A 23407-nucleotide genomic window follows, 5' to 3' on the forward strand; every position below is an offset into this window, starting at 1 on the left:
AGGTTGAAGCTAATGTTTCACCTAATCTCTCTCCCTGTCTTCCCCTCTCCTGCCCCTCTGGCCAGTGGCCCTACCTGCCAGACACTCACTTCAGAACTTCCTGTGGCTGCTTCTGGGCTGTTTGTACCCTCTGAGCCCGGGGCAGAAGAATGACAACCATTCTGAAGCCAAACACCTAAAAGAAGAGTACAAGATTAGCACCTGTGGTAGGGAGGTTAGCACGCGTCTTTTTCTGAAAGGGTTAATTCCCTTCTGAGCGTGGCCAGGGCTGACCCCAGATAGACCTGCACCAGCACTGAATTGGCCCAGGGCCAGGGAGAGCTCCTTGGGTGGGGTGGGGTGGGGCAGGGTGAGGCGGTAGAAGAGCCTGGAACTGATGTTTCTAAAAAAAAAAAAAAAAAAAAAAAAGAAAAGAAAAGAAAAGAAAAAAAGAGGAAAGGAAAAAAAAAGCCCTTTTTGTTTTTAATTCTCTTTATCTTGGCTCTATCTCCTGCACCACTGACTCCAGAACTTTAGAAGCAAAGGGTGGGGTTGGGTGGGGCTTAGTGATTTTTTTTTTTTCTTAAAGGGAAAGAACAGGGAAGTGTCTGAACATTTACATTCTACTCGGACTTGATTGCAGTCCAGAAGAAAACCACTGAGGGACTTCTGGGTGTTACCTGTTTGGAACTGTCCTTTGCAATTGGCATCGACAGATCAGAAAGCAGAGAGGAATTCGGGGCTGCTCGCAGAGGAACTTGGACCCGAAAGATACTCATGATGTTAATTATTGATGATTTCAGCTGGCCCGAGCAGGGCTTTGATCTTCAAGATAATATGCCCGGACTTGGCAACGCAATGGTCATTTACTGCTAGGAAGGGCTACTGAGCTCCAGCTATTTCAGAAAGACACATCCTGTATTTAGATCCTATATTGCACCCTTACAAAAAAAAAAAAAAAAAGATACACATGCACACACACAAAAAAAAGGAAAGAAAAAAACCAAACCAACATCCTCTTCCCACCCCACCCCCCAAAAAGAATTTTAGCTGCGTTTCAGGCCTGGAATTTATTTTTTTGAACAAAAGCGGTGGCCTACCTATTGTAAGAAAACACAATATGTGAAGATTCAAACTTGCCAAACTGAGTATAGGAAATAAATCATTTTGCAGAAGTATTTGTTATAGGGCCTTGTCAATAAACACTGTTTCAGTCTCTTTAAGGCAGGGATGGACGGGAAGTGTTAGCCTTTTAGAATCACGTACAGGGACGTTCCCCGTGTCAACACCATTCCTAGGATGCAACAGGCCAACTTTGGTGCTACACACACTCTGGGTCGAATCCCCGCTCTACCACTTGCAGAACTGGGACTGTGGCCAAGTCACTTCAGCCCTCCTAGCCTCAGTTTCCCCAGCTGTAAGAGGAGGGCGGCATGCGTTTAAAAGAGCTGCTAGTGATGCATGAAGTGCTTGGGACCCTCCTGCCACCGAGAAGGTGTTCCCTGGCTCTCAGCTTCCCGTGGGTTCTCCTTCTTTCCTAGCACTGAGACCACATGGGGGCAGCCAGCACAGAACAAAAGAAAATTCGGCCCTTCTTTGTAGTTTTGGATGTCTCAGATGTTTTTTTTAAGATTTTATTTTATTTATTTTATTTTTTTAAGAGTGAGTGGGAGAGCACGAGCCGGGGGTGGGGGGGACAGGCAGAGGGAGAAGGAGAAGCAGGCTCCCCGCTGAGCAAGGAGCCCAACGCAAGACTCAATCCCAGGATGCTGGGATCACAACCTGAGCCAAAGGCGACACTTAACTGAGCCACCCAGGTGCCCCTAGATGTCTCAGATTTATGTCAAGTGAGATGTGAGCTCAAACCAATATGGCCCAGACAGCTATGGCTGTTTCTGCCTTTCTCATATTTATTTATTTTTAAATACTCACAGAGCACTTACTGTACGATAGGCACATTCCAAGCCCTTGACAAATACTGACTCATCTTTCATAACAGCCCTATGAAATGTATACTATTATCATTCCCATTTTACATGTAAGGAAGCAGAAACAGAGACAGCTGAAGTAACTGATTCAAGATCACCTAACAGGTAAGCGGCTCAGCCAGGATCCAAGGGCAGGTAACCCGGTCCATTCCCTCAGTGTGAGGATCAGGGGCAAGCTCTTGCCTGGGAAAGCCCTGCTGAGACCAAGGCAAGGCGGATGGGTTACGGGGCCATTTCTGCACACTCTAGAAAACAACGGCAGGACCAGAAGTATTGAAGTTGCAGAATTCTCCATGGGTAAGGTCCACAGAGCCCAGACCAGAGACAGCTAGATGAGGGGAGCTGAAAAAGCAACAGGTAGGTTTCCCAGGCCCTGGCGCTCTGCCCACTGCTCCCCTCCCACGGCCTCCAAGCATAGCCTCAGGTTTTGGTGCTCTTCCTGGTCCCTGGGCTTTGTGAACATGAATATGCTGGCTGTCGCAGCCTGAGTGCATGGGAAGGCGGCAGAAGGCGGGACCCATTAGAGTCATCAAGAAAAAAAGAAATCCAGTTGATCCTTGAACAATCCGGAGTTGGGGCGCCCACCCTCCACAGAGTGAAAAATCGAATATAACTTGACTCCCCCAGAACTTAACTACTAATGGTTAACTGTTGGTTGGAAGCCTTATTAAGAATACAAATAGTAGACTAACACAGATTTGTATGCTTGATGTATTACATACTGTACTCTTACAATAAAAGTAAGCCAGAGAAAGGAAAATCATAAGAGAAAATTCATTTACAGTGCTGTATCGTATCTCTCCAAAAATACTCATGTATAAGTGGACTCATGCAGTTCAAACCCACGTAGTTCAAGGGTCAATGTAACTTGTTTTAAAATTTCAACCACTTTTAATTTTTTTTTTTTAATTACAAAAGCAAAATGAGTTTGTGGCAGACATTGTAAAGGGGCTGATTCAACCCGATTTTCCAGCCCTTTCTCCCTTCCATTTTCCAGCTAGATCATAGGATGCAAATCCCTCCATTGCAGCCAAGGTCCGTCATGGACTTCCTGGGAGATCTCTTGTTTTCCTAAGACAGTCTGGGGCTTCCAGGCCCTCTTTCTTCTTGGATGACTGGAGGGACAGTGGCCACTTAAAGTCCACAAAGGAAAAGCCATGCCAATTTCAGACAAGCCCTCCTTGAGCAGCTGAGGCCCTCTGTTCAGATTTCCGTCACTTGCGGCCAAGGCAATCCTATCTGCTTGATGTTCTGTGCCATGTTCATGGTAGAAAGGTGAGAAAATACAGAAAAGAAAAATTAAAAGGAGGGGGAAATGACCAAGAACCCTGTTGTCCGGAAATACCTAAAATATTATCTCGATGTATATCTCTTTAATTTTTCCTCTTTTTATAGATTCACAAAAATATGGGATCATGCTCTATAAGCACTCTTGTAATGGAATCTTTTATTTACCAATGTGCTAGGGCCATCTTCCTACACTAATCATGGTAATCTACTTGTCACTGTGTCAACCTTCTGAAGTTTATTTAACCGATTCCCTATCGCTGAACATTTGTGATTGCCAATTTTCAAGCATTATAAACAACGATAGTGTGAAGGTGTTTGTAGGCGCGTCTTTGTCTGATTCATTCCTTTGGATTATTTCCTTAGGATAAATTCCAAAAATTGCTATGAGTTGCTGGATCGGAGAAAACGCACATTTTGTAGGTTTTATATCCTAAGATAAAATGCCTTTCCAAAAGGTTTTACCAAATTTTATACTTTCATTTGAAATGTGTACCTTCCCCTGCAACATCATTGTCCACAGTGAGAGTGCTCATCTTTTAAAAAATGTCAGCTTAATGGGCAATATATAGATTACTCATTTAATTACTGACTTTGACATATTCCCATGACATCATTTGCCATTTCTAGCTCCATTAATTATTTATTATGTGTCAAACATGGAGCTAGGTCATTTACCTTTGTTATTTCTTTTAATCCTCACAAATGCATTATCTTTTGTTTTATGAATGGGTAAACAACAGCTCAGAGAGGTTAAGTAACTTGCTCAAGATCACACAACTAGTAAGTGATCACACTGGGCTTCATACCGGTCTTCCAGACTCCAAAGTGGTCCTTATAATAAATAGAGTTTTTTAAAGAAAGGAGGTTGGATGGGGAACTGTGTAAGTTCTTAAGTCCTAGTTGAATCGGCCAGGAATCACTAGGAAAGAGATGGCACTCTCCAAGGGATAACTGAAGAGAGTTCACAGAAGGAATTATCTGTGGGAGTGTGGGGGAGGTCCAAGGGACCAGTCAAGGGTTAATGATGCACCAAGAGTCTATCATTGGCGGGGCGCCTGGGTGGCTCAGTGGGCTAAGCCTCTGCTTTCGGCTCAGGTCATGATCTCAGGGTCCTGGGATTGAGCCCCACATCAGGCTGTCTGCTCAGCAGGGAGCCTGCTTCCCCCTCTCTCTCTGCCTGCCTCTCTGCCTACTTGTGATCTCTCTCTCTCTCAAATTAATGAATAAAATCTTAAAAAAAAAAAAGAGTCTATCATTGGCAGGAAGCCCTGGTCACCCCAAGCCTGGAGGGGCAGAAAGAGAGACCTCTTATGGGAACCTGAGGGTATCAATAGCGCCATGAGAGTGGCTGGCCTGGCCAAAGCTGTGACCATCCACAGAGGAACATGGCCATGGCCAAAGAGAAGATAGGACACAGTTATACACCCAACTCTGATCCTTGGCTGATGACTCCCATTGGCCGAATCAAACTGGAAGCCAGAAGGTAAAGAAGCTTGGATGGGTCATCCATGGGAAACAAGCTTTGGGACACACAATAAGGAAAAAAAGGGTGGAGTGGCCTTACAGGGACCCTCTTGTTCCTGATTACCATTAGAAGAGCAGAGCTCCATCATTCCGCAACCAGCTATCGATACACTTTAAAACTCAGGCGAGAGGCTGCTATGGGATTCAAGGCAACCATGTAGTACAGTCTGGTACACAGCAAATAGTTAATAAAAATGAGTTATTTTTGTTTTCACACTTAGAATTGGCACTGGACATGGATCACTCCAAAAGATTTGTCTTTGTACTTTTTTTTCCCATTGGCAACACAGTCCTCCAACCACTGGCCGTAAATTAACAAGGACAAGCTACAAAAATGAAACAAAACAAAACAAAATAAACAAACAAAAAAACCAAAGTGGAAGAAAGAAAAGGAAAAGAGAAAAACCAGTTTGTTCTTGAGTATACAGCTGGGTATGGTTTCCCAAACTCCTTTGCACTAAGGTAAGAGGCTATGACTGAGTTCCAGCTAATGGAATGCGAGCAGAGGTGATGAGCACAACTTTCAGGCCTGGCCCATCTTCATGCTGTCTCTTCCTTCGCCAGCTCAGTGTCAATGAACAGGATTTCCTCAGAGCTCCTGTTTCCAGAGACAGAGCCCCTGTCTGTCTGTATTTGAACAGAGCCCTCACGCCATCCCATCACTCCTGACTTGGAAGTCCCTTAGCTCTTTATAGAAATGCAAAAGAAAAGCTGACAGTGTTTAACTAATGATATATTAGTGCTTCTTCGCCATAGTGCCTAGTGGTTCCATCATGAAGGCAAAGACCAAACATATTATTAGAGCAATATTCAGACAAGGACCCAGACCAGCAGGAGTGGCAACAAATGAATGCATAGTGGGTCTTGTCAGGAAGCAGCCCTCCAGTTCCATGACCCCTCAGTCTTCCTTTCCCTGATGATAACTTAATTTGGGTTTACTTGAATTATTATGCTCTACCAGGGATTTCTGTCAAAAATTCCTTAAAGTGAGTGGAAAGTTCCAGAAGTGAGAGGCTGGCACTGCATGTCATCAGTTGTATAGGGTTTGGGTTCACATCCAGTTCCCACACCTTTATTTTTTATTTTTTATTTTTTTTCAATATTTTATTTATTTATTTGACAGAGAGAGATCACAAGTAGGCAGAGAGGCAGGCAGAGAGAGAGGGGGAAGCAGGCTCCCTGCTGAGCAGAGAGCCTGATGAGGGGCTCGATCCCAGGACCCTGAGATCATGACCTGAGCCGAAGGCAGAGGCTTAACCCACTGAGCCACCCAGGCGCCCCTCCCCGCTTCTTTAGAGCAGTGGACCTTGGCAAGGGACTTGACCTCTCTCCGTTAAAACATACAAAAGGCTGAAAACCTGTGCCAGAAACACAGAAAACACTCAATGCTGGCTTGATGAATAAGAGAATAAAGTGAGAAGAAGAGATAACTCTTCCATCCCTCCCCTCTCCTCCCTTCAACCAGGGGTCTCTGACTGATGGGGTTTCTTCTTGTCTCAGGAAGGGGTTGGTGCATAGTGATTTGGAAGAATTAGGGACACAAGGAAGAACAGGGAATGTATATGGCCTGTCACATGTCTCTTTCTCTCCTCTTCTTAGGATGACACAGACCGAACTCCCTGATCCGCACTCCCTGAATGAGCATCCCCGTCTCCCCTTTCCCCCTGGTGGCTCCAAGTATAGCATGGAGTTAGAAACCAGACTCTGGATTCCAAATGCCTGGGTTCGAAGGCTGACCATCTCACTCCCACGGAGCCCCTGGGACGATGCCTGGCAACAGTGGCCGCTATCGACATTAGCTGTTCAGTACCTGTCCACACACAGAGGTATTCTGGGCATGGTCATTACCTCCCCTCCTTGGAAGATGCCAACACTGGTCCTCCCCTAAGGAGGCACCCTGTCTTGAAGCCTCTGTTCCCACCTATTACCCTATTTGACTGAATGTCATTAATTCAGAACAATTTAAATGATTTGTGAGCCTCTCAAACAGACTAGCAGAAAGGGGAAAACTTTAGAATGACTGGGGCACAGCCCACTGCTCTAGTCTGATGAAAATAGTGCTGGAGGGAGAGATGACCTGGTGACATCAGGTTTCAACATCATGGCAGGACCAAACTCGCATCAGTTAAATAGGAAATCATCCCATTCTGTAGTGACAAGAGAGAGAAGTAATAGCTACAGGACACAAACATATATAAAACCAAGAGCCTCACAAAATGCATGTAATAGGCAGAACCTATTTCAGTTATATATTCCACCAGTTTCAGTTCCCTACAACCTAACATCCCTATACAACGAAATTATGATATAACGTTTGTGCATAAAGAGGGCATGTAACTGCAGAGCCACAAGGGTTCACCCCAAGTGCCCAGACCTAAAATCTTGGTGTCAGGGCATGGTATGGATCAGGAGGAACATTCTAGATTGACAAGGAGGCTGAGAAATGGAGACAGACTATTCAGGCCCACCTACTATGTGCCAGGTGCTGAATAGACATACCCTCATTTACTCATCACCAAATCTATGATGTACAAATAGCTTTCAGGAAACCATCCGTGCCTGGGATGGAGCCTGGACTTCGCCACTTTCCAGCTGTGTGATTTTTAGGAAAGTTGTACAACCCATTTGAGCCCGGGAGGAATAAAGGGGCCAACATACATAAAACACCCTATACATAATAAGTGTCTAATCGATATGATTTTTTTCCCTCCTCTTGATTCTAGTAGTGTTTTTCAACTCTGGCTGCACATAGCAACCACTGGAGGAGCTTTAAAAAGATTCTTGCCTGAGCCCTTCCTCCAGAGATTCGGATTTAATTGGTCTGGGGTGTGGCCTGGACAAGGGCATGGGGATTTTTAAAAGCTCCCCCCTGGGAGCAGCTAACATTCAGCCAAGGTTAAAAACCACTTGTCTTAATTGAATCACCCAGTATCAAGCAGGGAGTTAGGAGTTGGTACAAGAATGGTATTGTTAATCTCACTGGCAGAGTTATAACAGGGAATTTGGGAACGCAGACGTCCCTTCCTGCCATCAAGGGAAAAGGACACAGCAATGGGAGCTCCCTCAGCCCCGTGTCCTCCAGGGCCGCCGGTCTAGGCAGACCAAGGAAAAGCCGGAGGAGCGGTTTTGTCTGGATGAGGGATACCATTTTGGGAAAACCAATTCTTTAGAACAGAGTCTATGCGTTAAAGAGCCTGGGGATGTAATTCCTCAAATTAAATGTATGTTCCAGTAACCTGAGATAATAGTCCTTCTGTCTTAACGGAGGACTAAAATTCTGCAGCACCGTTGTCACCTGGCTGTGTGTCCTGTAAGGCGAGTTCCTAAAACGTGCGGAGTTCCATTTCCCAATCTGTGAGGGACATACCCACTTTTTTTTTTTTAAAAGATTTTATTTATTTATTTGACAGACAGAGATCACAAGCAGGCAGAGAGGCAGGCAGAGAGAGAGGAGGAAGCAGGCTCCCTGCCAAGCAGAGAGCCCTATGCGGGGCTCTATCCCAGGACCCTAGGATCATGACCTGAGCCGAAGGCAGAGATCTTAACCCACTGAGCCACCAGGCGCCCAGGGACATACCCACTTTTAAGGAGAACTATGGGAGAGCTTGACCTTCTCAGGAAAGAAAAAAAAAAAAAAGCCATATCCATCCAGATGCACAACTTTATATATATTTTACATTTAAGGAAGTTCATGGACCCCATTAAATTTTTCTTAGCTAGATAAGCCCCAAATCCCCTTCCAATCTGATAAAATTACCTTACTCCAATTAAACTATTGTTTAAAGGTTATGCGCTATGGGTGGGCTCCACAGGAGGGAGAGGGACATCTGAGCCCTGCAGGACTTGAGCCGGAAATAATGCTGAGAATCTCTGGGTAGAGTGAGTCATTTCTAAGACCTTGGGTTTAGGCAGCCCAGTCAAGTATCTAAAAAAAAAAAAAAAAAAACCTCCTCAGGAAAAATAATCAGGCCAAAGAATTACAATCCTAACTCTTTCTTTAGGAATTAATGCCTTTAACATGATTTTCAAAGTGCAGTACCGAAAATCCACATTTCATTATCAGGTTCAAAGCCAAAGGGCTGCGCGGAAACCCCAAGCAGGCTGGAAGGCGGAGCCTGGGCACACAAATCCCCCTTCTTCCCCAGGCTCTCTGCGCGATCCGACCAGGCAAATTGCTTCTTTCCCCTCTCCGTGCCCTCGCCTGGAAAGCACAGAAAACAGCGCTAACCTCACAGGGCTGGTATGAGGAATAGCTAATAAAATGTGATAGTGACACGCCCAATTTAAATGCAAACGGCTGTAAAACAACAAAAAGCGTATTTAAAGATTTCCACAGCGGGGAGATTGGGGGAGATGGGGACAGACAGCAAGGCTTTGAGAGGAGTCTATTTATTTTTCTCTCTAGGGTACACGTCGGTGAATTGATTCTGCCATGTGCCAGACACGGTGCTAGACTCCGGGAAACAGAGAACAGTCTTGGTTCTCATGTCGTCTGCAGCCGTTCCAGGAAAGTCATGCGAAATCTGTTGGAAAATGTTCTAAATCACAGGGCTCTGTCTCTCTCTCTCTTTCTATGATAGTTACCACACTCTGGCTGCAAAAAATAATGCTCGGAACTTTGGGAAAGGCAAAGGCTTAAAAAACACATCAATGCCCTTGAAGAGAAGACACGTGGGAAAGGGGAAATGGTCCAAGGTAAGGTAAGACCCAAAGCCAAGTGAATACTCAACTTCTTCTTTCATTTGTGTTTCTTTTACCTGTGAGGGCCTCCCTTGGCCACAGTCTCCTTCCAGACTCTGGGAGTCTCTTCCATACCCACTCCCAGATTTCTAGGTCTCTCTCAGGACCTGTGTAAACCAACTGCCATATTTGGTACACTATAAATCGCCAGGACCCAGAAGGTGCAGGCTCTGTCGAAAGCGTCGCATTTATTTTTTATATGGTTATTTACATGCAATAAAATGCTCAGGTTCTAAGTGTACAGTTAAATGAGTTTTTGACAAATGTAAGCACCCTTATGAATATATAGAACATTTTTATCCCCCCTGGGAATTTTTCTGCAGTCCCTTTCCATCAATTACCCCTCATCTAGAGGCAATTGCTGTTCTGATTTCCATCACTATAGCTTAGTTGGTTGGCCTGCCAATCTTCATATAAATGGAATTCTACTGTAGGGGCTCTTTTGTGTCTAGCTTCTCTGATGAAACTAAAGTTTTTCAGATTCATGCATTTTCTTGGATATCTCAGTAGTGGGTTTGTTTTTATTGGCGAGTAGTATTCCTTTGTACGAATTTATTGTAATCCATGACATTTGGGTGGGGATTTTTGGCTTGTTACCAGGTTTTTTCCATTATGATGAAGTTATCGTTATTCTTGTACAAATCTTTTGGTGGATATATGTAGAGTTTTTTTCCAGCTTTACTGAAATGTAATGACATAATATGGGTAAGTTTAAGATGTACACTGTGGTGATTTGATACACTTGTATATTTCAAAATAATTACCACTGCAGGATTAACACCTCCCTCACCTCACATAATTACCTTTGTGTGTGTCTGTGTGTGGTGAGAACATTTAAGATCTACTCTCTTGGGAATTTTCAACTATATAACCCAGTATCGTTACCTGTGATTGCCATGCCATGCATTGGAGCCCCAGAAGTTGTTCATCTTATAGCTAGAAGCTTGTACCCTTTGACCAACAGCTCTTCGTTTTCCCAGATGCCCCAGCCCCTAGTAATCATCATTCTACTCTCTGTTTCTATAAATTCGACTTTTAAAAATCCCACATGTAAATGAGATCATATGGTTCATGTCTTTGTCTTATTTCAGTAATTTCAGCGATGCCCTCAAGATCCATTCATCTTGTCTCAAATGACAGAATGTCCATCTCTCTCATGGCCAAATAATATTTCATTGTGATACATACACCACATACTCTTTATCCATTCATTCATCATCCTAAGAAATCTTTGCCTACTCCAAGACATTATCTCTGTTTTATCTTGATTTACTTTTGGAGGTTGGTATGGCAAGAGATCTTCTATCACTTTCTGGAAAGACTATCTTCTTTGAATTATATGGGTGCCTTTATCAAATATCAATTGACTACAGGCGTGAATCTATCTCTGGATTCTACTGTGTTCGTTGATTGCTTTGTTCATCTTTGCATCAACCCCACAGTGTCTTGAGTACTATGAGCTAAATGTAAGTTTTTATATTCATTAGCTATTTCACTTTTTTATGGGGGGGAGGGGCAGAGGGAGAAGGAGTGAGAGAATCTTAAGCAGGCTCTATGCCCAGCATGGAGCCCAACAGGAGGCTTGATCTTACGACCCTGAGATCATGGCCTGAGCCGATATCAAGAGTTGGACGTTTAATCAACTGAGCCACCCAGGGGCCAGTATTCATTAGATATTTCTGCATAACAAAATATCCCCCAAATTGGCAGCATAAAACAACAAACCTTATTATTTCCTACGGTTTCTGAGAATGGGGGATCTGAGAGCAGCTAAGCTGGTAGTTCTACCTCAGGGCCTGTCATAAGCTTGTAGTCAAGCTATTGGATAGGCTTAAAGTTGACTGAAGGCTAACATTAGGTAGAGCTAGGCGGTTTGCCTGCAAGGTCACTAATGCAGCTATTGACTGTTAACGAGAGACCTCTGTTTCTTGCTGACTATTGGCCATGGGTTTCAGTTCTTCACTATACAGGATTCTCCATAGGATTGTTCATGACAAAACGACGCACTTTCCTCAGAACAAGTGACCAAAGAGAGAGAATGAGAGAGAGGGAGAGTTTTTACAATGTTTTTTTATAACTTAATCTAAATCTCATCACTTTTCCCATATTCTTTTGGCCACAAAGACCAACCCTGAGAGCCTGTGGGAAGGGACTACACAAGGAACAAATACCAGGAAGTGGGGATCATTGGGGACCATCTTGTAGCGTAGTTACAATCTTGAAATCATGTGGTGTAAGTCATCTCACTTAGGTTTTCTTTTTCAAGATAGTTTTGTTACTTTAGACCCTGCACATTTTCATATGAATTTTAAAATAGGCTTGTTGATTTCTAAAAAGGATCTTTCTAGAATATTGACTAGGGTGGCAGTAAGTGTAAAATCAATTTGGGAAATGTTAACATTTTATCAATTTTGAGTCTTCCAATATGTGAATATCAATAGGAAATTTCTTTCTATTTATTTTATCTTCTTTAACTTCTCTCAGCAATATTTTTTAAAGATTTTTTATTTATTTACTTATTCATTTGATGAAGGGGTAAGGGCAGAGGGAAAGAGAGAGAGAGAGAATCTCATATCCTATGAGCACGGAGCCCAATGCAGGGCTTGATCTCATGACCCTGAGATCATGACCTGAGCCAAAATCAAGAGTCAGATGCCTAACCTACTGAGCCACCCAGGTGCCCTCTAAGTATTTTATATATATATTTTAAAGATTTTATTTACTTATATGAGAGAGAGAGAGAGAGTGAGCATGAGTGGAGGAGCGGGGAGAAGAAGAGGGAGAAGCAGACTCCTTGCTGAGTGTGGAGCCCAACGAGGGGCCCCATCCCAGGACCCTGAGATCATGACCTGAGCTGAAGTCAGACATCTAACCAACTGAGCCACTCAGGCACCACCCAGTATTTTATGTTTTCTGATATTACTTTAATGATATTTTTAAAGTATCGTTTCCTATTGTCTGTTGCTAATATATAGAAATAAAACTGATTTTATAATATTGGTCTTATATTCTACGATTTTGCTAAATTCGCTTATTAATTCTAGTAGTTGCTTCATAGATTCCTTAGGACTTTCTGTGTAAACAAGAAAACACATTAAAACCAGTTCTTCCTTTTTCAATATGTATTCCTTTCATTTCTTTTTCTTGCCTTCCAGTTGAGCACAGAGTTTGACAAAGATGTTTTGTAAACGAGTCTGGTAATATTTTCGATTTTGCAGGCCATATGGTCTCTGTCACAACTACTCAACTCTGCTGTTTTAATACAAAAAACAGCCATAGACAATGTATGTGATTATGTTCTGATAAAATTTTATTTCCAAAAACGAGTGGCCAGCCAGGGGTCGGCGCACGAGCCATTATATTAAGGTCATGAAAGTGAAGGAGACTAAGGACTTGTTTTAAATTGAAGATGACCACAGAGACATGACAATGCAATGTTACATGTGATCACGCCCTGGATCTTCTGCTATAAAAGACATTATGGAGATAATTGGTAAAACCAGAGTGGGTCTGAAGATCAGACAGTAGTGATATGTCAAGGTTAATTTTCTGATATTTATGGTTGTCTTATGATTATGTAGGAGCACGTCCTTTTTGCAGAGGAAAATTACATTGAAATATCAAAGGTGATGGGACATTATGTTGGCAGTTCACTCTCCAATGGTTCTGGAAAAAAGTTCTTTGTGCTATTCTTGCAAAACAGGAACATGTTATTGGGCCATAGAGTGTAAAAAGCTATTGTAGATCTATGGCATACAAGAAGGATAAAGCCAGAAAATTGTGACACTATCTAAACCACTAATGTGAGATTTGGGTTCTGTGTGGAGAGTTAAGCATTCCCTATATTCCTATATACCATGTGTATGTGTATATATCCATATCCATATCTATATAATACATATCCACATATATAATATAATATACATACATAATATACATATAATACATATACATTATATATACTATTATATATTATGGTCATATATAATATATAATTATATAAAATATAACTTATATAAATCATATATATTTCATATTTATATTCATTTGTACATTTATATATAAATACATAAATATATAATTATAAATATATACATATATAATTATAATGTATACATATTATAGTATATATAACATACTATATAATATATACATATATATAAAACACATATACATATATATAATATGCATTATATATATATTTTTTACCCTTACAAGCACTCAGTAAAGTTAGTGTTCTTACTAATTATTACTAGATATCCTGACTTTTTAAGGTGCATTATGAATGGTCTCGAATAAGCTCTAATAAATTGCATCTTGAGCTGTTAAGTGTTGCTTTTATATATATAATTTTTATTACATCCCTATAATCACCAGGAACTTGAGAATTATTAACCCACTTTTACAGAAGAGAAACTTGAGGTTATTAAAGGCAGAGAAAACCACTGTCCAGACCCAAACCAGGACTTTGATGTAAGTCCTGGGATCTTTCCAGTCACCACAACTGACCCAGTTTTTGCCTAGTATCTATTCCCTGGGAAAAATTACCTAAACTGAGAGCATCTCTCAGAATCCAAGGGACCTTAGAAGTCATGTGATTCAACTTCCAGTGAGAGAGAGTTTAGGACCCACATACGTACATAATATGGTACAAAATGCATACTCTCCGAAGACTCTTCCCTTTTCTGGCAATAATGACCTGGTGTGGAAACCCCTCGAGTCAGAGAGTCAATGTGTGAGAAAGGCCTCTGAGACTGCTTTATCTCCCAGCTGAGATCATGTGCTCCCATGCAGCCCTCCCATTTGGCTGTGCCTTTCCTTACTCTCAAGAGCACTTTCATGGGTCTCTTCTAATCCCCTCTTCTTTGCCCTCAGTGATCCCTGGGGTAAGGTTCAGTGCTGTAAGTATATTTCACCCTGTGGGGCCCCCATCACCACCAGCCATCTTGAGAACGTTCTCGTCTTCCCCACCTGAAGCACTGCACCCCTTGAACACTGACCCTCCATTCCTTCTCCCGCCAGCCCCTGGCAACCACCATTCTGCTTTCAGTCTCCGTGAGTCTGACTGCTATGGAGACCTTGTGCAGGTGGAATCATGCCTGTCTTTGTGCTTTTGCGAATGACTTATTTTCCTCAGCAAGATGTCTTCAAAGTTCACCGGTATCATGAAGTGTTTCAGAATGTTCTCCCTTTTTAAGGCGGGATAACATGACGTTGTGTGTTCCTCCCACATTTTATTGTGAGGTTCACCCATCGATGGACACAGATGTTTGGCTTGCTTTGCCCTTTGGCTCTTGTGAATAAGACACAGAGACACACAGGGAGAGCCCTGTGTGACAACAGAGGCAGAGGTGGGAGTTACCCAGATGCAAACGGAGGGATGCCAGGGATTGCCAGCGAAACCACCAGAAGCTAGAAAGAAGCATGGAAGGATTCCACTATAGGTTTCTGAGGGAGCAAGTCCCTGCTGCCATCTTGATTCTGGACTTCTCATCTCCATGACTATAAGGTGAGACACTGCTGTTTCTTTAAGTCACCCAGTCTGTGGAACTTGGTGATGACAGCCCTAGGGAACTATGATAGCTACCTTACCTTGGAGGTCAGCAGTTATATCCTCTTCAGCAATCTGAGTGACCTTCCTTCTGGTTCTCATGAAATCTGGTTCTCAGACTGCTCTGCCTGTTCCCTCCTGCCTTCACCCCCAATTTGGGCTTTAAAAAAAAAAATTCAGTAAGTATGTATTCAGGCCCTCCTATGTGGTCGGCACTATTCTAGGGGCTGGGGATGTGGTACCTTCTTTAAAGACCTTTTTTCTCTCAGCAGTCATGAGAGATTTTGATTGCTTGTCTCACTGTATCTCCCAACTTACTAATAAATTTCAAGAGAATTTTATTTCCACCATACTTCTTCCCTCTTTTCAAAACTTCAGGCCAGTATTAGAACTTTCACACATAAAGTGGCACTTTCAGGGACGCCTGGGTGGCTCAGTTGGTTAAGCAGCTGCCTTCGGCTCAGGTCATGATCCCAGCGTCCTGGGATCGAGTCCCACATCGGGCTCCTTGCTCATCGGGGAGCCTGCTTCTCCCTCTGCCTCTGCCTGCCATTCTGTCTGCCTGTGCTTGCTCTCTCTCCCTCTCTCTCTCTGACAAATAAATAAATAAAATCTTAAAAAAAAAGTGGCACTTTCAATTTCATAGCTGTATTTCATCTGATGGAAACCAAAGCATGTTAGAATTATGGAAATCAGGTCTATTCTCACACATGTTTTCCTCAGACATGATGTGCTATGATATTTTACATGGTTTGACTGGTATTCGTGTGAACTGGATGTGAATGTTTGGTAAAAGAGACATTATTAATATTTATTTCCCTTTTTATCTTCCTCCTGGCTGCTAATGAAAGTCAGGTGGTCCCTTGCTCTCATCGTAAGCCTCTAAAACAGAAAACTCACCAACGGATTCCGTGTCCTTGAGGTGCCACGGCCATGAAGGAACTGTGCTTGGGGGTGGGGCTGGGGGTGAGGAGTACAGGGACAGCAGAGCTGGGCGGTCTGCTTCTCTTGCTGTTTCTCTGGCACATTCTGAGTTCCCAAAGAAATATTTGAACAGGAGGATCAGATACCCGACCTGAAAATTGGACTTTCTGAGGAAACTGAAAAGTTACCTTATTGAGAAGGAACTTGCTATAGAATGAAGGTTGTGCCTTTCCAAAATTCATAAGTTGAAACCGAATCTTCCATATGATGGTGTTCGAAGGTGGGGTCCTTTTGGAGGGGATGAGCTCCTGTGAGTAGAGCCCTCGGGAATGGGATTAGTGCCCTTATGAAACAATCCCAGAGAGCTCTCCAGCCCCTTCTGTCAGGTGAGGTCACAACAAAAAGGCAGCTGTCTGTGAACCCTCACTGGATCCTGAATTGGCCAAGTCCTTGAGCTTGGATTTCCAGCCTCCAGAGCCATGAGAAATAAATGTTTATTGTTTATAAGTCACTCAGTCTGTGGTATTCGGTTACAGCAGCACAAATGACTAAGATAGAACTTTCTGGAACAGCTCTGGGACACATTCAGAAGTCAACCGAAGACACTGGGCCCATCACCGGGTAATAAATCAATGCATCCAGAATTGTGTTCAACAGAAGCTCTTGTCAAAAGTTCTATCAATGCAAAAGTTGAACCAATAATTTCATGACTACTTTCAGTAGGTCAAGACAGTTCCAAGTTAAAATAGTCTGCAAATGACATTTAACTTTTAATGTTATCTTTAAAAAAAAAAAAAAAAAGGAAGGGAGGGAGGAAGAATGTGGGTGAGGAAGGGAAGGAAGGAGGAAGGGAGGGAGAAACAGTATAAAGTGTTTGTACTTTAATACTTAAGATAAAATGTACTTACATACATTTTGAGTAAATGCTCAAAAATGGGGGCCATTACTATGATTAATTTATTAAAAAATGAATTATCAAGATAAAATCATCTCCATCTATAGAGGGTTACAGTGTCTTTTCTTTTAAGGTTTTATTTATTTATTTGACAGAGAGAGAGAGAGCACACAAGCAGGGGGAGTGGCAGGCAAAGGGAGAAGCAGGCTCCCCACTGAGCAAGGAGCCCAATGTGGGCTGGATCCCAGGACTCTGGGATCATAATCCGAGCCGAAGACAGATGCCTAATTGACTGAGCCACCTAGGCACCCATACACTGTCATTTCTTAAGACCCTGTGCCAGCCATTAATCATTTATTTTTGCCAATTGGCAAGTGTTTCCAAAAAATAACCAATCAAGCCCATGACTCTGACCCAGTCTGGGCATCCCTCCTGGCTGGGAGAGCTGGGTAGGAGGTGAGGGGATTGGAGTAAGCTAGACTTTCTGCCTAGAATGGGGCCTATAGGAATAGCCGAAGGAAGTTATTAGGTATACTTTTCTTTCTTTCTTTCTTTCTTTCTTTCTTTCTTTCTTTCTTTCTTTCTTTCTTCCTTTCTTCATTCATTTATTCAAGAAACATTTATTGAGCACCTATAAGCATTTCCTTAAGTTTCTGGATAGAGCATAGAACAGATAAGGCTTGGGGCACTGGTGGCTCAGCCCGTGGAGTGCCCAACTCTTGGTTTCAGCTCAGGTCATCATCTCAGGGTCATGAGATCAAGTCCCATGTCGGGCTCCAAGCTCATTGGGGACTCTGCTTGTCCCTCTCCCTCCCTCACTGGCCAACTGACTCCACAATTTGAGAATCACAGCTGTGGGGCTCTTTAGTAGGCTTAGCTCCTAGTAAGCATACAAACATGAATGTTTTCTGTTTTCTTCAGCAAGCATAACATTGATCTCAGTTCCACTGATGCTTCAGGATGAGGTCAATTTTGCAGTGACTGACGTAGATCCAAGGAGGACATGGGGTTTTGATAATTACCAAAAGGGAGGCTGATCCATTTGAAATCCTTTATACACATGAGTAAAAAGCCCCTCATAGATGGTCAAAGACTTGCCTAACATCATATATCAAGGACCAGAGGCAGCTGCGATGACCCTGAGCTGGACCCTTTCTCCTGCTCCTGGAAAGGCCTTGGGGTCCGAGCATTTGGCCTTGACCCTGGGAAAGAGGAAGAGAGCTGTCCCCAGGGACTTTGCTTCCCCATTTGTGAGCCTATTCCCAACTCTTAGGGACAGACGTGTAGAGGTCCCCTGTTGGCGGGGAGGGGGAATCCAGCCCCTATTACCAGGACTCCAACCCAAGAGGTAATAGCCCAGGAAAGTTCAGATCTTCCTCAGGCCAGGGCTCCTATCCAGCTGTCTCCTCGGCTGGGCTGACCCTGCTAAGAGGGCTGGATCCTTTGAAGCCAATCTCACTTTTTGAAAACAGACCTCCTGAAGTGAGGAATAATTATTTTCATATGTGAACCTGAAAACATAGAGGTAGTGACAACAGTGAACAAATTCAGGTTGAAAAACAGAATTTTCCTGCTGCCGAAAGAATTCTGTTGGGATCCTTTCGTGTTTTCCACATATTTCTACGGCAAGAGAGTTAATGGCAAGGCAAGTTAACCAAGACAGGACAACCCTTAAAATTTACTAAAATACAATATGGATCCCAAGTTTGTTAACATGTAATAACTCTAAGAGCACTCTGCTTCCCTCTTAGGTTCGTAGGAACCGTAATATGATCCTGGAAATTAAAGGGGGTGTGTGTGTGCACGGACTCACGCACGCACACATGGGATGTTTTACTGAGCTCAAAGATGAATATTAATGACTGAGCCTGCATGGATGGTATTTATGCTTATCTGATTAATTTATAAGTGTCAGACAATTCAAGCCAAATGATTCTCTCAAATCTGATTTGCTTCAAATGGCTTCCCACATTGATCAAATGAACCGAATCGCGGTTAGTTCTTCTGCATGTTCTGTGATATATGGGCAGAGGCAGAAGTGATGTAACCAGATGTATCCTAAGAGGATATTAACTTTTATCTGGAAAGTTATCCTTTGCTTTACCGTTTGTTTCTCTCATCCGATTTGGTCCTTTTGATTCTGTCCCATTTGCCCCAGTGGATATCTGTAGTTGTTGAGAACAGGAAATGAGATGTCTTTTCTTCTGGTTTTCCCCTGAGTGAAGGACTCTAACTGAAACCCATTTTTCTTCTAGTCTGATAACTTTGTAAGACACCATTTACACATATATGGTCTCCATAATTCTCATGTCACTCCTTACTTTGCAAAGAACACACACATGCACACACTCAATTCAAGATACTTCAGTGAGTCTGTGGTCAATTGAGATAGATTTCAATTCCCAAGATTAAGTCACAGAGCTTCGCAGCCAACCTTACACAGGCACTGTATTATGGGAGTTGCAAAGAGAAAGGCCTAAAGGGTGAGACAGGTAACAAAAGGGGTTGGGGCTGGCCCTGGGTGAGAGAACAGTGACTAGTGAGACAGAGGGTATGAAAGCAATACCATCCAGTGGAACTTTCTGATGAGGAAAATGGTCTTTACCTGTACCATCTAATATGGTAGACACTGGCTACGTGTAGTTATTGAACCTTTGAAATGTGGCTACTGTAACTGAGGGATTGAGCCCTCAATTTAACTTTAATTTAAAGAGCCAAATGTGTTAGTGGGTATTCCCAGGGGGGAGCCCGTTCTTGCTGAATCCAGCCAATTATTGCCATGCATGAGTACAGACTCAGAGGAGCCAGATCTTCTGATTTTTCTAAAGAAACTGAAAATCCCATCTTTTATGGGAATGTCTTAATTTTGTAAAAGCCAGACCAGTCAAAACAAACACGTCCATGGTTCAATTTTGGCCAACAGGCATCTACTTTGCCACATTTTAGTTCCTTCTCCTCATCCTGCTCTCTCCTGTGTATCTGTTCCTTCAGGAAGACCCTTTCACGAGTTACCTTCATCAGCCCATGGCCTCATGAGTCTTTTTCTCCCAGCCTGTGATGTTGGAACAACCAAATAGCTTCACATCTCCTTCAGAATTCTTGACCTTACCTCAGAAATGCACTCTCCCTGGGACTCCTGGCTGGCTCAGTCTGTGAAGCATCTGCCTTCAGCTTGGGTCATGATCCCAGAGTCCTGCGTTGGGCTGCCTGCTGAGCTGGGAGTCCGCTTCTCCCTCTGCCCGCCACTCCCCCTACTTGTGTTCTATGTGTCTCTCTGATAAATAAAATCTTAAAAAAGAAAAGAAAAGAAATGAAGTGAAAAGAAAAGAAAAGAAAGAAAAGAAAAGCATTCTCACTAACAAGAAGAATAGAGTCACTCATTCCTGTTTCAATTGATCCTTCTTAGGACGCCCTGTAGAATCATTGGTATGAATTCCCCTAATATTTTTAGAACCTTAAGAGCTGTCATTTTTGGCTTGCAATTTAAGTTCTCAGAAGGTAGAGAAGATGCCTGTGGCTGGTTTTATTCTATAGATCAGTGTTTACAAACTTTTTTTGAATGGAATACCTAGTAAGAGAGAATATTTTACATTGCAACTTAGTATACATATTCTGCGTATACATAAGGGTTAGGGAGGTTTCACAAAACACTGTCTTCACTCTGTGTCTGCGTCTTCACTCTGATGTTTTCTCTTCTCCTTCACCTTTTTATTTTTCTATGTCTTTCAATATTGATCTCAGAGCCCACTAAGATGTCCCAACCCATAGTTTGAAAACATTGTTCATGCCCTATACCTGAGAAATAGTCATTGGCTAACCTAAATACCTTTAGTCATTCCTTCCAACAACCTTCAGCCTCCTCCTGTCTCCCCAGCATGCACACCCCGTCCCCAGTAGGAGTCAATCAGAGACCAGCATAAGTGGAATTATTCTCTCATCCTTGGGGGTCTTTGTAGGCTACAGTTAATGAACCTCGTTAGACTCAGATTGTTCTTCCTGGGAAGTGATTTATATTGGACAACAACAAAAAAGACCAGAGAACTGTTTTCCCTGCACAGTATATTATTTCCTGCGATTCATCAAAATTCTTTTCATGGGTAAAGGTCACCTTTCATTTATGTATGGCATCTGCATGCGTGTTGTTGAAAAGGGTGTGGCTCTCAAAACATAAATCAGGCTTCGCGTGTTGATGGAAAAACTCACGAAAAGTTGCCAGAGGGAGAGTGAAGGCAGTGAGTGAATGGTGAGAAGAAGCCCATGTCCCATCAGATTTCCCAGCGCGAGGAGCTCAGCCCACCTGACTTGGCCTAAAAGAGGGAAAGATGTAAAAAAAAAAAAGAAAAGAAAAGAAAAGAAAAAACCCAAAATCTGAGCAGGATCATAGGACTCTGCATTTTCTAGGAGTTGTAATGCTTTTTAGAAATTACTTAAAAAATTTAAAAAAGCACTTGAGTTGACTATAAACAGAGATAAAATTGCTGTTAGCCCTGGAAACACTGAACCAACTCATTGGAGAAGTCTGAAAGCTAGAGCTCTATGCTCTCTTTTCGTCTGGTGCAGTGGTTAGCAGCTTGAAGACAGGCCTGATGGTCTGGATTTGAATCTCGACCTTCCTTTTACCAGAGGTGTGACTTGGCGCAAGTGACTTGCCTCTCTGTCCCACCATTTCCTCAACCGCAAAATACAAAGAATCCCACCATCTTCCTTAGGTTGTCCTTTGGGTTGAATTACTCCCTATTTGGAAAGCACTGAGCACTAATACCTTGGGTACGGTAAGTACGATAAGGCGCCATTAACCGCCTTGTTGAAAAGAAGACTAAAACATAGCTCTTCAGGGCGGGAGAAACGGAAACACAAATTTTAAAAATAAGGTGGAAGAAGTCGTGGGGCTGCTGTCCTGTTTGCTCCGCGGTGTACAGGTTTGATACCCAAGGTTACAACGCCGAAATACCATCCTATGTGAAAACGTGGGAGCTATTTTGAAAAAAAGAAGAAGAAGAAAAATAAGCACTAAGATCTCAGTCCCTCAGCCAGGACAGAAAAGTGGACTGTGTGAAAAACAGAAAACAGAGCTCTCAGTGATTCCGAAAGGCCAGATGTGGCTGCAAGACCTCCCAGGGGCAGGAGAGGAAGGAAGAACTAGTAAGTTTAAAACCCCAAACTCTGGGGAGTGTCAACACACCCAGCACAATTTGAGGAGAACAATTAAAAACTGCGTGGACAACATTTGTTTAAAAAAATTCTCTGGGTAAATCTCATGAAAATGAATGATTATATGGGCAAAAGCCAACTGAAATGGGTAAAATGGGAAACCACAAGAAAGGCCCATCGGAGTGTAGTCTCAGGGCTAAGGAATGCTTCTCCTTGTGAGACGTGCTCTTTTGAAAGGTAAAAATTGAAACCAAAGAGAAACTCTGGATCACTGGAAAACACTTCATCGTGCTTTGTTCTCGGTTTCCTAGAAATTGAAATGGAAGCATGACGTGGTTGCGTACACGTGTACAGACGTGGGCGCGCGTGCGTGTACCCACAGAATGCTTCTATAGTCAGTATATCAATACTACATATATACATGCATATTGAATATCATTTTTTAGAAGAAGAATCTCCCTTTTTTTAACAGGTGCTTTATGAAGTGACACTAAGAGATGAAAAGTCCCCCTGGAACCAAGTGGTTGTAGACATTATGCTGAACGATGACCTGCCCCACAGAATACATGGACATTATGTATATAATTTGAGCCTACTCCCTTAAAGGTAACTGGTTCAGACAATGGCAAAAATGGCCTAAGACAGCAATGGGCGCCTCTGAGCTTGGGCAGTGAACAGCACGGGTCATAGGGAGCCAGTCTGATGTCAATAGCAGCTTTGTGTAAGGAGAGCAGAGAAAATGCAGCCTCTGACCATATGGGAGCCTTTTCATTTCTTAGGCTGCATTCTGCCATTGTCTCCCGTGTGCAAATCCCACTGACCATGGCCGCAGCATGGGGCTTAGATTGATGGCCGCAGATGGCCTCTGGCCCTCAGCATCAGTTGGGAAAGAAAGGAAGGTTACTCTCAGGCCCATGTCTGGTTTTGCTTTTTATCTCTTTTTTCCTTATCTTTCCTTCTGGGTCCTTTCAAATCCCAGGTCCCATCCCTTCCCTTCCCTTCCCTTCCCTCCTTCCCTCCTTTTTCCTTCCTTCTTTTCTGCGAACACTTTTTTTTCTTTTTTCTTTCAAGTTTCTCATCTTTATTATTCTTTTTCTTCCAAGATTTTATTTAAATTCAAGTTAGTTAACAGACAGTGTAGTATTCATTTCAGGTATAGCATTTAATGATTCATCACTTACCTACAATACCCGGTGTTCATTACTAGTGCCCTCCTTAATGCCTATCACCCATCTAACCCATCACCGCCCCCCAACAACCTTCAGTTTGTTCTCTGTAGTCAAGAGTTTCTTATGGTTTCCCTCCCTCTCTCTTATTACCTTATTTTATTTTACCTTCACTTCTTCTATGTTCATCTGTTTTGTT

General features: G+C 42.8%; 1 long non-coding RNA gene across 1 annotated transcript; it reads left to right on the forward strand.

Annotated features, from left to right (window-relative positions):
• The first annotated feature begins 2026 nt into the window (after window positions 1-2026).
• On the forward strand, window positions 2027-23048 carry LOC125093632 (uncharacterized). Its single transcript, XR_007125303.1, has 3 exons — window positions 2027-2072; window positions 9362-9481; window positions 22515-23048. It is a non-coding gene; the product is annotated as an uncharacterized LOC125093632 (long non-coding RNA).
• The last annotated feature ends 359 nt before the right edge of the window (window positions 23049-23407 follow it).

Source organism: Lutra lutra, chromosome 2 (assembly GCF_902655055.1).
Source record: "Lutra lutra chromosome 2, mLutLut1.2, whole genome shotgun sequence".
In the NCBI taxonomy this organism is placed as follows: Eukaryota; Metazoa; Chordata; class Mammalia; order Carnivora; family Mustelidae; genus Lutra; species Lutra lutra.